The sequence below is a fragment of the Grampus griseus genome (genome assembly GCF_964374135.1).
Source record: "Grampus griseus genome assembly, chromosome: 7".
Taxonomy (NCBI): Eukaryota; Metazoa; Chordata; class Mammalia; order Artiodactyla; family Delphinidae; genus Grampus; species Grampus griseus.
In genome coordinates this window covers 36,694,209-36,700,208 of record NC_139001.1, presented here as the reverse complement: position 1 = coordinate 36,700,208, position 6,000 = coordinate 36,694,209, and positions in this window count along the sequence as shown.

Genomic DNA, 6,000 nt, shown 5'->3' with positions numbered 1-6,000 from the left:
AGGAATTTAGATTTTAAACTTTTCAGTATTTTCAAGCAGAGAATAGGCATACAGATTAAAAAGTTGAACTGGAAATGAAAAGTTATTTTGTTTTCAGAAGGGATAAAAAAAGATCAGAGAAAATGAGATAATTTTCAGAGTCAGTTTGTTGTTTTAGTAAAACACAGGCTCTGGAGGCAAATTGTGTGGGCTAGAATTCTCGCTCCAACTCTTTCATAGTAGTGTGACCTTGATCAACTTACTTAACTCTCTCTATGCTTCCTTTTCCTCATCTGTAAAGTTGGAATACCTACTGATAGTTGATGGTTATGAAAATTATATGAGGAGATACATGTAGGATACTTTTAACAGTCTGACATATAATAAGCAATCAATAATGTTAGCTATTATTATATGAGGTGAGGTGGCTAAAATAGAGTGACACCAAATCATTACTATGTGGCAAGTTTTAGGAGGCAATGTAGAACTTCAAATAAGAGATTTTTAGCCATTATCAATGGTTTGTTTCTTTTCTGGATATTTTAAAAGGCTGGTATCAGTTGCAAAATCATTAAACAATAGAGGAATAGTGGGTTACAGGGGATGGCAAACATGAATTTAAATTACGTGACGATACGCAAGTCAGTATATGAAGGCTTTGCTGAACAGGATGGTCTCTAAGGAACCATACACCTTGATAATTTGTTACTCCCAAACTTATAGTAGCAGAGTACTAAAAATAAATAACTAGTGACTTTCTTAATGCATGAACAGTTTTAAATGGTAAGAAAGAATAGCAGTGATAACATTTTAAGTAAAACTCCATTGTTTTATACAAAGACAAATAATATGTATTGGTAATGTTTCCTGAGGACATACTGTCTACTGTGTGCCAGATACTGTGGTAGACGCTGAGGACTAAGAGATAAAACGTATTTCCATACAGTACCTGTGGGTACCTATGGGTACTGTAGTGGGAAGACAGGGACACCCGAGAGAGAGAGAAAAGTAATTTTCTACTTAAAAAAAAAAAGGTTACATCTTGCTCTTCATTAAAAGTTGGTCTTGCTGACTGATAAGAGATAAAGTCAAGATTTCTTGCATTTATGGCCACTAGCACCTAGACCCTCCTACAATCTTTACTTGTTTTATTGTTTTTCCATAAGAGTATAAAAATGGAAAATTTTACCCCTAAACAAAAATTGTCTCTAAACAACAACAACAAAAAAATAAGGTGATGCTTATTATTAAGTTGTCTCAGCTCTACAATCTGCATTCTACACTCTGCTTTATGATGCTGGGGCCAGGAGTCTGCAAATCAGATTTTAGCTTTGCCAGAGGCTCCCTGTAACACTCTGCCAATAGAGGGCACTAGAAGAAGACCAGGGAGCTGTGGGAGAAAGAATGGACTTTCTCCTTCCTGTTTGTTCCTTGTGAGCTTCCAGCAGGCTTTCTGTGAGTTTGTGGTGGCCATGACAGTCACTCTAGTAACATCAAAATCTAGTTTGCAGGTTTTTCAGGAGGTCAGAACCAGTTTCATGGTGTATCAATGCAGAGACACCAACCCCAGCTGATCAGCCCCCCTTAGAGAAGACTAATGTTCAGCCCACTGGGCCCTTCCTCTAGAATTCTGTTCTATAATTATTTCAACCTCTTGTTTTTTGTCCCATAATCTGTAAGCTCGTAGCTGCTTTCTGAAGTTGCTATTTCTGAGATACCTTAAGATAATTCTTTTACTCTTTTAATTACCTAGTTAACAACTTTATACATAGTTATTAATTCTTTATATTACATTTTCTCCATGCAAAAACTGGTGTGGGTTCTGTCTGGGGACAAAGTAGGGATCTTAACAATATACTTTAAAAAATATTTTTAATTGAAATAAAATTACATACAGTAGGCATATATCTTAGTCTGTTTTGGCTGCTATAACAGAATACACTTGATCCTTGAACAACTTGGGACTTAGGGGTGCTGACCCTCTCTGTACAGTTGAAAATCTGAGTATAACTTTACAGTCAGCTCTCTGTATCAGATTCTGCATCTGTGGATTCAACCAACTGTGGATTGTGTAGTATTATAGTATGTATTTAGTGAAAGAAATTCATGTATAAGTGGACCCATGCAGTTCAAACTGTGTTGTTCAAGGGTCAACTGTGCTATAAACTGGATACCGTATGAAAAATAAAAATTTAGTTCTCACAGTTTTGGAGTCTGAGAAGTCCAAGACCAAGACACTGGAAGATTTAGTGTCTGGTGAGAGCTTACTTCCTGGTTCATAGATAGCGATCTTGCTGTGTCCTTACATGATGGAAAGGGTATGAGAGCTCCCTTTTATAAGGGCACTTACATGATTGGGGTCTCTTTATAAGGGCACTACTCCCATTCGAGAGAGCTAACGCTAACCCTAACCGTAACTCACAACCTTTTCACCTTCCAAAGGACTCATCTCTAAATACCATCATATTGGGGATTAAGTTTCAACATGAACCTTGGGGGGATACAAACATTCAGTCAATAGCAGTGTGTAAATCTTAAATGTAAAAATTGATGTTTTGCATATACATATATTCATCATCTGGATCAAAATATAGAACAATTCTAGTAGAACAATTCTAGTAGTCAGATGCTTCTTTGTGTCCTCTCCTAGTTAATATTCCCTGCAAAGTATACTATTGAACTTTATATTAACAGAATTATACAATATGTAATTGTTTGTGTGTCTGGATTCTTTTACTGAACATAATATTTTTGAGATTCATTGGCGGTTTTGTGTGTAGTTATTTGTTCTATTTTATTAGTGTGCTGTATTTCATTTATGCATATCAAAATTTGTTTATTCATTTTCTTGTTGATGGACATTTGTTTCTAGTTTTTTGGCTATTTTGAATAAAGCTGTTATGAGAAATCTTGCACAAGTCTTTTGGTAAGCATAAGCCCTCATTTTGGGGTACGTGCCCAGAGATGGAATTGTTGGGTCATAGAATATGTATTGGTTTAGTTTTAGTAACTACTGCCAAATTGTTTTCCAAGTCAGTTGTATTAATGTATACTCCCACCTGCAATGCATAAGAGTTCCAGTTGATATAATCTTTGCAATTATTTCTTTAAATATTACTTCTTTCCCAACTTCTCCCTCTTCTTCTTCTGTGATGGGGTAAATAGAGGTTGGAGTTATGTCCCACATGTTACTTATACTATGTTCTTTTTTTAAATTCTTTTTTCCTTTTTGTGCTTCAATTTATATATGTTTTATTTATGTGACTTTGAGCTTATTCACCCAGTCTTCTGTTGTGTCCAATCTGATGTTAAACTCATGAGTTCTGAATTTCAGATATTGTATCATTCAGTTCTAGAATTTCCATTTTATCTTTTTGAAATTCACTGTTAAAATTCTCCATGTTTTCATATATTTGTGCATATGATTTTTTATATATATTAATTATAGTTAAAGTCCCTCCCTATCTGATATCTCCTTTATCTGAAATATCTGTAGATTTATTTTGATTTTCTGTTTCAATTGAATATGTACATTGTTGAAATTATATATATTGAGTTTTTTTGTATATATATTGAGTTTAATCACCATTTAAAATATCTTTTGAAAGATTAGCCTATGGTTTAGTGTTGAAATGCAAAGTTATTGTATATTTGGCAAGGCACAGAAGCTGGAGTAAAATTATACTCATTTTTTTCAAAGAACCAGTTTTTGATTTCATTGATTTTCTCTGTTGATTTTCTGTTATTCACTTTCATTGATTTAGGCTTTATTCTTTATTATTTCCTTTCTTAGGCTTGACTTGAGTTTAATTTGTTCTTCTTTTTCTAGCTTCTTAAAATAGACACCAATTTGAAACTTTTTTTCTTTTCTAGTGTAAGCATGTTATCATACAAATTTTCCTCAAATGATGCATTAGCTGCATTCCACAAATTTTTGATGTGTTGTATTTTCATTTTAATTCAGTTCAAAATATTTTAAAATCTCCTTTAAAATTTCATTTTTGAACTATGGTTATTTAAAAGTATGTAGTTTAGCCTCCAAATATTTGGAGATTTTCAGATTTTTTTTTCTCCTTATGATTTCTAGTTTAATTCCTTTATAGTCCAAGAACATATTTTGTATGATCTCTATTCTTTTAAATTTGTTTTATTACTCTGAATATGGTTTATTTTTGTTATTGTTTTATGTGCACTTTAAGAGAATGTGCATTTTGATGTCGTTGAGGGTAGTGTTCTATAATTGTCAATCAGATCAAGTTGGTTGGTAGTGTTGAAACCATCTGTACACTTAGCAATTCTATCAGTCTTAATGGTTTGCTTTACCAATTACTGAGAGAGGATTCTTGAAGTCTTCAACTCTAATTGTAGATTTGTCTATTTCTCCTTTTAGTTCAATCAATTTTTACTTCATATATTTTAAAGCTCTATTATTAGGTGCATACTCATTTAGGATTTTTATGTCTTCTTAGTAAATTGACCACTTTATCATTATATAATGTCCTTCTTTATTGCTAATAAATAGCACTTGCTTTCTATTTCCTACCTTCTCTGGTTTAATTGCATTTATAATTTAATTTTATTTCTTCTATTGACTTATTTATATCTCTTTTAAAACTTAGTGGTTGCCCTGTTGTCTAAAATATACACATTTAATCTATCACAGCCTACCTTCAAATAATATTATACTACTTCTATAGAGTGTAAGAACTTTATAACAATATGCTCTCAATTTATTCTCCCATTCTTTGTGCTATTGTCATATATTTAAGTTGTAAATTAACTATATATATTTTTATATACAATAAATCACAATGGTATCATATTCTTTCCCTATGAAAAGAAATTCATTCCTTCTATATTTCTTAGAGAGGAGGATGTTTGGTGTTGAATTTCCTCAGTAATTACTTACCTAAGAGAATCTTCACTTCTGTTTGGAAATATATTTTTGTTCAGTGTAGAATTCTGGGTTGAAAGATTCTTTTTTCCCCAACATTTAAAAAATGTCACTCATTGTCTTCTATTGAATAGTTTGCATCGTTTCTAATGAGAAATCTGCTGTAATTCTTATCTTTGTTCTTCAATAGGTAATATATCTTTTTTCATCTAATTGCCTTCAAGATTTTCTCCTTTAGCATTTTGAATATGATATGTAGTTTGTGTTTTTTTGTATTTACCTGGTTGATGTTTTCTTAGCTCCTTCAGTCTGTGGTTGGTATCTGTTATTAATATTGAAAAATTCTTAGCCATTATTTCCTCAAATATTTCTTTTGCCCTCTTCTCTCTTCTTTCCAGGATTTGAACTATGTGTATGTTAGATCAATTGATATATTGGTATTGTTCCATAGCTTTGGGACACTCTGTTTGTTTGCTTTTCCACTCTTTTTTCTTTTTTATCTAAGTTTGGGTAATTTCTGTTGACTTCTCTTCAAATTATCCTTAGGTTTACTGATTCTTTCCTTGCGTGTGTCAAGCCTAATGATTAGCCTGTCAAAGGCATTCTTCATTTCTGTTATTGTATTTTTAATTTCTAGCATTTGCAGTTGATTCTTTCTTACAGTTTTCATCTTTCTCCTGAAATCACCCAACTAATCTTTCATGCTGTCTACCACTACCATTAGAGACTTTAACATCTTAATCACAGTTACCTTAAATTTCTTCCTGGGAAATTTCACTACTTGTGTCATATTTGAGTCAGAATCTGATAATTATTTTTTCTCTTAGGAGGGTGTTGTTTCTATTTGCATTTTTGTTCCTTGCCTTGTTTTTGTTGTTGAAAGTCAGCCATCTTGTGTGCTTTTTTTGCCTGGAAATCGGGATCCTTTTCCTTCTGCTAGACCTACAATGTAGGGATTTGAATTAATGTAGTTAAGAGGTGGGCCTGGCTTTAGGTTTATTGTTGCTATGGTTACCCTTAGGCCACCACAGCTTTCAAACTCCTCCAGCTGATTCCTTGTGTTAAGTTGGTTTGCAAGAGGGTTTTTTTTTTCTTTCTTCTCAACAAATGCTCTTGCATTAATTTTA